Genomic DNA, 13,018 nt, shown 5'->3' with positions numbered 1-13,018 from the left:
CATCGGGAGAAGAAAAAAGTGAGTAAAAGGCCTCATCTTTTTTCCTTACATTTAAGGAAGGAAACTAAAACCTTAAGTACTTTTGAGAAACTCTATTGAAAGTTGTTCTTCCAATTTCAATTACAGTTGCCTCAATTTCTCGACTGGTTTGGTTGGTGTACATGGGATGCTTTTTATACTGACGTCACGGCCGAGGGAGTTGATGAGGGCCTCCAAAGGTGAGAATATACAAGTAGGCCTGACACTTAGTTTTTAATAGTTTGAGCATTGATGTGGGTAAAAGTTTCACTCGGGGGGGTGGGGGGTGTCTACAGTTTATATTGGTAGTCAAAGCAAAACATAGTGATAGTAATTTTTTCTAAGCTAAACGTATGTTTGCTGGTGATCCAGCTTGCCAGAGGAGGCACTCCGCCACGCTTCTTGATCATTGATGATGGGTGGCAACAAATTGGTGTTGAAGCTAATAAGGAACCTGAGGAATGCCTTGTTCAAGAAGGAGTATAGTAAGCCCATTCTTTCTCTGAACTAAATATTCATGAATATATATAATACTGATTGTACATCCCTCTTTCCTCCCCTCCCCAATGTGTTCCTGTTAGAATTCCATTGAGAGGCATTTTTTTTTTATCGAGACTTACATGGCATCTTTTTGGTAATCTATCACCAGATTCGCTAGCAGACTTACAGGAATAAGAGAAAATGAGCATTGAAGTTCCAAAAGAATGGCAAAAAATAATGATCAGGCCCGAGGTTTAAAGCATGTTGTGGAAGAAGCCAAGCAGAATCATAACGTCAAGTAAGTATTAGTGGTTTCATCATACATCAACCTTCTCAGTTCTCTTTGTTTCGTTTCACAAGATTTTCCCATAGGTGGTTTCACATGAATGGTGTGCCGTGTGCGTGTGAAATAACCTGTTGTATGTGACATTAGATCCACAAGATATCCTTTGTTGCTGAATTTGAGTGGTGTGAGCTGGCATAATGCCAAATTAACAACGCTGTTGACCGCCTCAAAATTCCCGTTTTTTTGTTTGGGATGTGAGAATAATAACTGATGCAACTAAACAGCCTTGATAATCTGTTAAATTTGGAAATTTAATGTTGGTGATCAAATCTGTATAATGGAAATTCGAACGGTCATTAACTAGATCCAAAAAGTATTTCTTTTATTTGGAGTTGAGCTCTATAAGATTTGGGATGCCTTACGCCCCAACAGTGAAAGTTATCATATACATTTAGGGTAGTGGAATGTGTTATGATCTTATTGCAAGGGGAGAGAAAGTGCTAGTGAACTGTTTGAAGTGTGTTATAGTCTTCAATACATGATGCAGGTTTGCTTACGAATGGCATGCCCTTGCCGGTTACTGGGGAGGTGTAACCGTGTAAAGCCCGCAGCTACTGGCATGGAACATTACGACAGTGCACTCACGTACCCAGTTCAGTCACCAGGTGTGAAGGGAAACCAGCTAGACATTGTTATGGACAGCGTTTCAGTTCATGGTCTTGGTTTGGTGCAACCTAAGAAAGTATTTGATTTCTACAACGAACTCCATGCATACCTCTCCTCTTGTGGCGTAGACGGGGTAAACGTTGATGTACAGAACATCATTGGCGAAGGCCATGGTGAGCGCGTCGCCCTTACGCGGAGCTACCACCAGGCCCTTGAAGCCTCCATCTCTCGCAATTTCCCGGACAATGGTTGCATTGCTTGCATGTGCCACAGCACAGATGGAATGTACAGTGCTAAGAAGACTGTTGTGGTGAGAGCATCAGATGATTTATTCACATACGATCCACATAACGTCTGTGGCATACAACACCCTTTATCTTGGTGAATTTATGCAACCTGACTGAGATATGTTCCACATAAGTAGTACTGGCTAACAAGATGGCACAAGTATTCTTCCATTCATCAGATGATATTTATCGTAAAACAAAAAGAAAATAGACTCTATATATCCAGTAAATGGTCTTCCTTAAATTGTTAGAAGATCACATATTGATGGAAAAATATTTATTGCGCAGAGCCTACACCCAACCGCTGATTATCATGCTGCCGCTCGAGCTGTCGGTGGATGTCCTATTTATGTCAGGTATTGCAACATTTAAGGGCCAAAGTACTTATTTTTTATTGGATTTTGTATCGTTTATGTTTATGCGTTGTGATTAATAGTCACAATCTCTTTGCTTTTATTAGTGACAAGCCAGGTAACCACAATTTTGAGCTCTTGAAGAAATTGGTCCTTCCTGACGGTTCAGTGCTCCGTGCTAAACTTCCTGGCAGACCGACGCGTGATTATCTCTTTGCTAATCCTGCTAGAGATGGAACCAGGTTCGTTTACTCATTTTTCCGGTCTAGGCATTTAGCTTCTACTGTCTAGTGATTAATTCTGCTCTAAAACATCTATAAAGATTTCTTCCTGATATCAGTTAACTAAAGCCAAATATATTTCGAATTTGCAGCTTGCTCAAAGTATGGAATACGAATAAATGTTCTGGTGTGGTGGGCGTATTTAACTGCCAATGTGCTGGGTGGTGCAAGGTCGCCAAGAAGACACTATTACATGATACCTTGCCATGCACCCTTACTGGTTCCGTCCGTGCAACTGATGTTGATCTTATGGATCAAGTTGTTGGAGCTGATTAGAATGGTGAAGTTGTCGTTTATGCCCATAGATAAGGTGATCGAGCTTGCTAATTTGGTTTGAAGTGGCTTGGAGTGGCAAATTTGATACAAAATGGTGAATGGTAAATGCATTGGTGACATGGAAATCATTATCAACACGTACGTAACTATTTCCATTCACATTTATACGTACGTAACTATTGATAACTATTTCTATATATATATATATAGAGGGGATGGTTATATGAACTCCACTAAAACGAACTCCAAATGAACTCCACCACTTAACTCAATGAACTAGAAGCTGATTTTTGGTGGAGATATTTTCTACACAATAGAGATCATCCTCACAAAAAATCAGCTCATTTGAAGATGTACAACCTCATCAAAAATCATTTAGAAAGTTATGAAATTATCCAACGGTCCAGATTTTTTTAATTTCGATACAATTTTTGACAAGATTAGACATATTCAATTGAGCTGATTTTTGGTGGGGGTGTTCTCCATCATGAGATGTACACATCCACAAAAAATTAGTCCCTCAGTTCATTTTGTAAGTTCATTTTATGAGTGGAGTAACTTTGGAGTTATTTATAAGGTGGAGTTCAGATATATATATATATATATATATATATATATATATATATATATATATATATATATATATATATATATATATATATATATATCGGTTTTGTCTAGAGTGCCACTCTTATAGTGACACTCTTATCTCACACTCCTCTTGAACCGTCAGATCTCAAGATGAAATCATCAGATCTAATTCTGATAAAAACGCGAAATTTCAAATTATTTCGGAAACCTAAAAACAAAAAAATGCGAAATTTTTGATTATCTCTCATGGTCTTCTTCTCCACTCCAGAAATTTTTGAATCTACAAAAACTGAACCATCTCCAGAAATTCAACCCCCATTCAAGTGCTGACGAAGAAGGATTCAAATAGGTACGGTTTCTCTCTCGATCTATTTTTTCTCTATCTCTCTCTTGAATTTCCAAGCCTTTTAAATTAAAACATCTCTCTAAATTAATTATTTATTTATTACACACAAATTCCACTCCCATTACTTATTTCTATTCAGAATTTTAAGTTCCAAATCTTGTTCTGTGCCTACTTGATTAGATAATGAGTTTAAGGCGGTGGATGACATATGAAGAACCGCGTGCAATGTTGCTCTTCCGTATGTGTATGCTCTTCACTTCGATATGGAACTCAATTTACTCGCTTTTACATTTTATATACTAATTTTCCAATATTTCATTTGTTGTAGCATTGGAATAACTTGAGAAAACACAATGGAGAGCGTTATGCATATTCAAGTCATTCACAAGTCGTTCTTGATTGTTTTTAAAACAGAAATGAATGGGCTCAGTTGGTTGATCGTGGTCCCAAGGTATACAAACGAAAATCAATGTGAAACTTTCTATTTCTTTGGTGTTCAATGAAAAGTTATTTCTTTTGAAAGATATGGCCTGCAGTCAATAGTAATAGAATAGTGGTATTCCTAGTAGACAATTAACTATTAGAGCATAAACAATTGACTTCCCGATCAATTAAAAGCAAGAGGCCAGCAAGTAACACCGAGATATTTATATATCCTAATATGTTATGGTACAAGTTCTTTCTAAGCATGAAAATCCGTTAGAAAAATTGTTGAATGGTGTACTGTATTTTTCAGACGAATGGTGGAAGGAAGAAACGCATGAAGCCTAACTCCTCGAGTCACCTCTAGTTGAAACAGAGGAGATTGAATATGCCAAGGGGAGAACCACAAAAAGGAGCTAGAAAGTAAAATTGTTGGGTCACACAGAGAAGACTTCCCTAAAGGCAAGAGGAAAGCGCGAAAGCAATCGATTGGCACTGCAAGGAAAAGGAGTAAGAGAGGCCAGGAAGGGGCGAAAAGCAAATGCTGTTACGGATGAACTCATTGCCAATGTACACCCCTGGAAGGGGTATCCTTGCTGCTGATGAGTCTACTGGAACAATTGGGAAGCGTCTATCCAGCATCAATTAATGAGAATGCTAATGGTTTGGCCAGGTATGCCATCATCTGTCAAGAAAATGGTTTCGTTCCAATCGTTGAGCCAGAGATCTTGGTTGATGGATCTCATGACATTGACCGTTGTGTTGATGTGACTGAGCGAGTACTTGCTGCCTGTTACAAGGCATTGAATGACCACAAGGTTCTGCTCAAGGGAACTCTATTGAAGCCCAACATGGTGACTCAATGCCAAGAAGGTAGCCCCAGAGGTCATTCCTGAATACACAGTGTGTGCCTTGCAGCAAACAATGCCCCCAAACCGTTTTCTTGCGGTGGTGTTCTTGTCGTGACGAGAATGAAGAGCAGGCCACAATTAACCTTAATGCAATGAACTAGCTCAAAGGAAAGAAGCCATGGTCACTCTCATTCTCCTTTGGACGTGCTCTCCAGCCAGTACTCTCAAGGCATGATGCGGAAAAGTGGAAAATGTGGAGAAGGCGCAGGCTGCCTTCCTCGCAAGGTGTAAGGCAAACTCAGAGGCCACCCTTGGTACCTACAAGGGTGATGCAGCTGTTGGAGATGGTGCTTCAGAAGGCCTTCATGTCAAGGATTACAAGTACTGATGAAGTTTTGTGTTTTAGTATTGCGATTTTATGAGTAGATACGAGGGAAAAATTTGGAGATAAAGTCTGTCTTTAAGGCTTAATGTTTAGATCTTTTTTCCTGCGTAGTTGAGTGAGGCTGATTTAATAATTTTGGGGGGCATGTTTGTTGAGTTCGAATGTTTCTCCAAGTGATTTGTCTTGTTTTAATGCTTTCTCTGATGAATTTTATGTTTTGCTCTTTTTTGAACCTCTTTATAGTGTATGTGTTGACTGTTGTATTTTTCGCCATTTTCATTTGGATTAGGCTTCATGCTAATGTCAATGAGAGTTTAGGTGGTGTATACAACTCCCTATATTTTTCCCCTGGATTCATCTTTGATTCTATTTGACATAACGATTGAATTTGGACTCTAATAGAGGATCTCATTCTTCACTAAAGAAACTCTACGACCATCACCGTCCACTCTCCTTTATAGCTCCCATTGTTACAAATCTTGAGACTTCTTATGACTAGCGACAAAGCTTTGAAGCTCAATTCTTCCACCGTAAGTCACACCAAAAAAAAGAAGTTTAATAAGAAGGATTAGCACAACGGTTGTAACCATTGGGATTGTGAGAGAGAGTAATCATTAGCCTAACGCCGAAAGACTGGCCGACTACCCAATGGAGTCGAAGAAGCCGCCCATGGACTAAGCGCTGCACCCAGATCATTACGACCATCTTGCCACCCCATCGGTTCAAAGGTCCATGAAATTTCACCTTGCCATGACATATCATCATTGCTACCCAAATGGAGTGATTGGAGATGGATGGTATCTCGCCCACTGGAATACCTCCGGCTTTTCTTGAATAGCAAGACACTGAAAACTCCCAAAGCCCCCACAAAATATCCTGATGCCATGCCAATATAAAACCAACTCATTTTGATTTGAACTTGGATCGAAAAAACGGTGTGTCTGTTTGGACTTTGTCCCAAACGGCATGGCCACACCCGTTTGGCCTTAGTACCAAACGGTGTGGCCATGCCGTTTTGGGACTAAGGCCAAACGGTGTGGCCATGCCGTTTGGGACAAAGTCCAAACAGACACACCATTTTTTTTTCAAGTTCAAATCCAAAGGATATGGCCACACCGTTTGGACTTAGTTCCAAACGGCATGGCCACACCGTTTGAGACTAAGGCCAAACGGTGTGGCTATGCCGTTGACTTTGAACTTGCAAAAAATGGCGCGGTTCTGTTTTGGACTTAGTCCCAAACGGCATGGTTACACCGTTTGGTACTAAGGCCAAACGGTGTGGCTATGCCGTTTGGGACTAAGTCCAAACGGTGTGGTTATTAGTTTGGTTTTAGTACCAAGCGGCATGGCCACACCGTTTGGCCTTAGTACCAACGGTGTGGCCATGCCGCTTGGGACTAAGTCCAAACAGCATTAACGCCATTTTTGCAAGTTCAAAGTCCAAACGGCATGGCCACATCGTTTGGCCTTAGTCCCAAACGGCATGGCCACACCGTTTGGTACTAAGGCCAAACGGTGTGGCCATGCCGTTTGGGACTAAGTCCAAACGGTGTGGCCATGCCGTTTGGGACAAAGTCCAAACAGACACGCCATTTTTTTTGCAAGTTCAAATCCAAACGATATGGCCACACCGTTTGGACTTAGTCCCAAACGGTGTGACCACACCGTTCAAGAGGCAAAAACAACAGATCTTTTGTGTTTTGGCAAAAACATTGCGTACTGCATTAGATTTTTGTGTTTTGGTAAATAACATTGGGATTTTTGTTGATAACATTGGGATTTTTGTGTTCTGCATTAGATTATTAATAGAGATACTTCGCTGTGACAAATTAAAATCATAAATTGTCGGAGAGCACAAGAAGAGCCATTGAATGGATATAAACCGAGATCTAAGCAAAGCACATACGCCAGAGCCCGGTAAGTAGTATAACCTGTTTTACTCCAATCGATGCAGACGTCCCTATTAAAATCAATGCCCGCTAATAGCGTAAAACATAACCAAAGGCAATGTGACATGAAATAGATGAAACCCTAGGATCTTAGGTGAACATGAAAAGAATGACAAGTCCAAAGCAAGATCACTATCATTTCATATTTCAACAATGTGACACCATGTGAAATACATTGTCTGAATTACTGAACATAAAGCTAAGTTGCTACATATCAACAACTTGCACTTACAAAAGAGTCCTAACATAACATTTTTTGACTACAATGAGATTTCCAATCTAACTTTCTGACTTTAGTTGTATATCTAACTCTTTGTTCTTTATCTCCTTCCTGCAAAACAAAAAAATTGAATAAACAGATCAGTCAAGCAAAGTTAAATCAAACCGCTTTTATTAAGGTCGTGAGAAAAAACTAACCTCTCCACTTGCTTCCTCATGTTCACCATCTTCCGCCACCACCATTTGCCTAATTACCCCCCAATAAAAACACATGAATCAGTATAAATACTACCACATATGTCAAATCCAACACCAAATCTAGAAACCTCATGAATCAGTAAGGATTTGTTTTCAGGGCAAGATGATGACCATGTGTAAGAGTTAATAATGGTCTTGTATGATTATTTGATTCTTTTGTTGAGAACTTGAATTTAGAATGACCTTTCATTTTGATTGTTATGATTGTCACATAAACTTTTCAATGAAATCCTTCAGTATAAGTTTTGTAAGTTTAAGTTGATTCTTCTTGTAGTACATGGTACTATGGTAGTGGTGGGAGCGAACCAAATTAATGACACGAATAGACGGCAATCTCGCCCGTTATGCAATATCCCGAAGCTTCATCCACGCTTTTACTTAGTAACTAGTTTTGTAAGGACCGATAACTATCGAGAATATAATAATCGGTTTATAAGTAACTTTCCCCTGCATCAAAGATAGATCACTTGATCGAGACATCCTATGGGTTTGGAGCGAGTCAAAATGCAGACTGCATTTCAGCTTTTCACTATCCCATCATAGTATCTTTGTTTTAGAAGCCATGCTCTGAAGGAGTTGTATTCCTTATTGTTCGAAAGCATGAAGTAGTAGGATTATTACCTCGACCATGCACACGTAATTACTACCTCAAGCTAGATCATACAAGTAGTAGGATCACTATTATAAGGTTTTACATGCCATCGAAAGCACTATCCATATATACACACCACAAGTAATATATACATTTGTATGTCCTTCAAACCTCAAATTCTTAAGACCTCACCATTTGTCGCCTGCCTTCTTACCATCTCTCTCTCAAAGAATGACCACCACCCTTCACGGGCTGACCTTGGTTTACTAGAAACCTCACAAGGCGATGATATCCGATATTTTCAATAGCTCCAAATTTGTTTTGAACAATCTACGCTTGTCATTTCTTCCATCAAAGATCTATGCAACAACTGGCTACGGACGTCTACCAGTGAATTCATCCTGCTTAACTGAGAATGATTGGTTCTATTGTGATAGTTTATTGGAACTAGAAGCTCCTTTGGAGCGTAAATAATCCTTACCAGTGAATTCAAAACTCTGACAGAGTTGAAAGCTCTGATAGAGTTCACCGAACTCTGACAGAGTTCAAAACTCTGACAGAGTTCACCGAACTCTGACAGAGTTCAAAACTCTAACAGAAATACGGCATGAAGAATACGACAGAGTTCAAAGCTCTGACCGAGTTCACCGAACTCTGACAGAGTTCAAAGCTCTGACAGAGTTCAAAACTCTGACAGAATACGGCATGAAGAATACGACAGAGTTCACCGAACTCTGACAGAGTTGAAAGCTCTGACAGAGTTCACCGAACTCTGACAGAGTTCAAAGCTCTGACAGAGTTCAAAACTCTGACAGAATACGACAGAGTTCAAAACTCTGACAGAGTTAAAAGCTCTGACAGAGTTCAAAACTCTGACAGAATACGGCATGAAGAATACGACAGAGTTCAAAACTCTGACCTCTGTCTCCGAACTCTGACAGAGGTCACCGAACTCTGACAGAGTTCAAAACTCTGACAGAATACGGCATGAAGAATACGACAGAGTTCAAAACTCTGACAGAGTTCACCGAACTTTGACAGAATACGACATGAAGAATACGACAGAGTTGAAAGCTCTGACAGAGTTCACCGAACTCTGACAGAATACGGCAAAGTTTACTTCCAATACAGAATACGACAGAGTTCACCGAACTATATCGCGTTTTAAACAACAATATAAACAATTTCATACCCAATTCATACTTGTTTACTTGTCTAAGTTCATAAACAATTGAACCAAGCGTTTTAAACTTGTTTACTTGTCTAAGTTCATACCCAATTTTGCGTTTTAAACAACAATATAAACAACATCCAAGAATAAAGTTTACTAGGTTAGTTCATACCCAATTTCGCGTTTTAAACAACAATATAAACAACATCCAAGAATAAAGTTTACTAGGTTTATTTCAAACGAATCCAAGCTAATTAAATAACAAATCAAACGAATTAAAAGTGGAAAAATACCTTAATCCATAAGCTTGGTTCAAACTGGAGAAGAAGAAGTTAGAGAGAGAGAGAGAGTTTTGAATTTCGTGATTTTTGTGATTTTCGTTTTTTTTTATTTTGAAATACCGCGAAATATTGAAATATCGGTTTTATCAGTGGTTTAGATCTTCAGATCTTGAGGGCGAGATCCGACGGCTCAAGAGGAGTGTGAGATAAGAGTGTCACTATAAGAGTGGCACTCTAGACAAACCCAGATATATATATATATATATATATATATATATATATATATATATATATATATATATATATATATATATATATATATATATATATAGATTTTTTATTTCTTATATTGACATTAATTGTTTAAATTTTTAACTTGAAGTGCGTTGATAACTTTAAGAGGGATTCAAGTGAATAGAAGTTCTCAAAAACCATGTTGGCACAACATCAAGGTAATTAAACGATCACAGTTAATTTACTATTTATATATGTACTTGATGTATAACATTCCTAATTCAATTTCATATTTTTGCAGGGCCCTAGGCAACCAAATGGTAAACAATGTGGTATTTATGCAATGCGCTTCATGTGAGACATAATAAGCAATCATTCTCTTATGCCATTGAAAGTAAATAAAATGTCTCTCACATTTTAACTTAATTTATGCTTGATATCTTTAGCAACTGTGTTTTTAACTCTTTTTTTTTAGCAAAATATTAACTTTGTTGTTTCTTATATTCCAGCTAAAAAATCTTAGCCATAAAATGGTTTTCACCGATAAGAAGATAAATGAAGTTCGAATGGATTTTGTTAAGTTCATCTAATAATATGTTATGAACTATCCTCAAGACGAAGATGAACAATAAGGCTGAAGACATATGTGAGTGATCGATTTTGACGAGATTTATTTTTTCATTTGGATTTGGATTAGGCTGATTAAATTTATATGAATTATTGGAAATATGTTATTTACTTCATTATGTTTTACGATTAAGTACAAATATATATTAGTTATCCAAGGGGATTGGAATGTTTCAATTAAATTAGCACTATATATGAGTGTTATTTGAAATCTAAGCAGTTAAAATCGGTTTTCGAAACTAATCGGTCGAGGAGCGATATGCGATTAATCGGTGATTTAATCGGTTATATCGGATGTACATATTTGATGTTTTCAAAATATATATTAGTATAATTATACCAAATATTTCTAAACAGGGATCCGAGATGTAACAAAAAATATCAAATTCTCATAATCACATCTAACTAGCTCAATTTTGGAGTACTACAGATATGTCAAACACAAAAATTACATTAAATATTTAAAGGAATAAGATGATTGAGAAGCGATAATATTTATTAGAGAGATAATACAATAATTTATATATTTAACTTTTATTAAGGAGGGAAAAATAAGTAAACTGTTAGCTTTGTGTATTGATTGGGTTCTATTATTATTAATACGGTTTAAGAATCTAATTCGTTAATTTTAAGTATTTTTTTGGATGGGAAACCGATATTTTCAATAATTTTTTTTCTCGGTTTAGTGAGAAATCGGTCATCTCGGCCAATTAATTGGTCAATTCAGTGATTAAATCAGTTCGGTGAGAAAAAGTAAAAAAATCGGTAAAAACTAATCGATTTACGAGCGATACGCGATTAATCGGCCGATTAATCCGATATTGATAGCATAGCTTGAAATTTAATAGATCGTATATAGTTTATTCATGTGTCTAATTTATTGCAGGTTCATATATATATATATATATATATATATATATATATATATATATTCACATTTTTTTTCTTTTTTTAATAATTAAAAAAAACAATGTATATATATCACGGTTTTACCCAAACCGTCATGACTAATGATATTTTTTATGACCGTTAAAAAAGATAAATAAAACTGTCATAAATGATATGATTTGTTGTGATGGTTTTTGAGCAGTTGTTATATTTTTTTAATGGTTTTATGACTATTAAAAAGGATGAATGCATAACAATTTATTTAAAACCGTCACATGATATGATTTATTGTGACGGTTTTTGAGCAGTTGTTACCGTTTTTTATAGTAGATAGAGGCTAATCTAGAAGAAATATTTGTGAAAGTTTTGGGAAAAAAATAAATGACCCCCACTCTTTCACGGTTTTGGGAAAAAAAAAATAGTGACAAAAGACTTTTTGTCACTGTTTTTAATAGTGATATAAAACTTTTTTTTCTTGTTGTGTGTGGTTTCTAAGGTCCTACTAAACGTGTCCTCTCATGATGTCTTTTACAAGTTTAAGTAGAGGCAACACAAAAGAGGGAATTGAAGTTTCCTCTTTACATGCATGAAGTTTCCTCGGAAGCTATAGAAGCTAAGGAAGAACTTCTGTCCACTCACAACTTGAAGATCTTAAGCCTCACGCACTTATTCAATGCAAGTAATGATTTTGAAGGGGATATGACTAAAATCTTATTTGGTAAGGCAAAAAGTTTAGATGAATTGTACTACTTGAGCTTGACTAAGTGGTGGGAAGGATTGATTTGTGGACGAATCATACATGTATGAGGACTTCTCAATCCTGGAGCTAGATGGACATAAACATGCTCTATTAGTAGAGTAAAATAGAAAACAAATCAGATTTGTGTTCGCTTATGGTTGGATCATTTGAACTTCGGAGGTTGAAGATGTGGCAATATATATTAAATTGTACATATCAGTTAGTATTTAGAATGATTGTTGTGGGTATATTTGTTCAAGTTCAAGAGCTGCACATTAGCCTTGCGTAACAAATTGTTGTCTAACAGGAAAATACTTGCTCTTTATTTCATTCGATATTAAACCTCACAAGTCAAATTAACATGCCTAAAATTAACATGTCTCATTCGATATGAAACATGAAACACGAGACAGAGAAACAAAGATATCACATTTCCATCAAGTAAAATTCTTTATGCATAATTTTATGAAAAATAATGTCATAACAAGGCTAAAGTAATCCAAAGTACAATGTCCAAACATAGAGAAATTAATAACTTAATATTTTTGTTCACTAATCAAAATCAATTATGAGTCAAGAATAGACATATTTAAAGTTGGGTATGTCTTGGGCTTTTTCCACATGGATAGTAATTTTAAAGAAAATACTACATTAGATCCATAATGCTATATGAGTCCAATTTCACTCCGCCATATCAAAGACCATGAATACTGAGTAGTTGAGAATGCTCCCAAGAAGCCACCTTAGCCCCCTTTTTTTCTCTGAGGTCGACACCTGATAAGAGCCCAAAACTGTAATTTTAACCCCTTAATAATAT

The 13,018-nt window shown here is 36.9% G+C and overlaps 1 long non-coding RNA gene and 2 pseudogenes across 2 annotated transcripts; 2 read left to right on the top strand and 1 right to left on the bottom strand.

The window, feature by feature from the left end:
* Window positions 1-390: 390 nt before the first annotated feature.
* Window positions 391-10,482, top strand: LOC147500160 (putative galactinol--sucrose galactosyltransferase 2; annotated as a pseudogene). Its single transcript, XR_015194634.1, has 8 exons — window positions 391-503; window positions 668-796; window positions 1,332-1,760; window positions 2,026-2,093; window positions 2,198-2,332; window positions 2,464-2,785; window positions 10,096-10,165; window positions 10,249-10,482. The product of XR_015194634.1 is annotated as a putative galactinol--sucrose galactosyltransferase 2 (transcript).
* On the top strand, window positions 4,516-5,540 carry LOC147500162 (fructose-bisphosphate aldolase 2, cytoplasmic pseudogene; annotated as a pseudogene).
* On the bottom strand, window positions 7,303-7,855 carry LOC147500161 (uncharacterized). Its single transcript, XR_015194633.1, has 2 exons — window positions 7,610-7,855; window positions 7,303-7,523 (listed from the first exon to the last, which is right to left on the bottom strand). It is a non-coding gene; the product is annotated as an uncharacterized LOC147500161 (long non-coding RNA).
* Window positions 10,483-13,018: the final 2,536 nt, after the last annotated feature.

Source organism: Coptis chinensis, chromosome 5 (genome assembly GCF_015680905.1).
Source record: "Coptis chinensis isolate HL-2020 chromosome 5, ASM1568090v1, whole genome shotgun sequence".
NCBI classification, from domain to species: domain Eukaryota; kingdom Viridiplantae; phylum Streptophyta; class Magnoliopsida; order Ranunculales; family Ranunculaceae; genus Coptis; species Coptis chinensis.
Note: the sequence above shows the minus strand (reverse complement) of the source record. Positions and strands in the feature narration are given on the sequence as shown.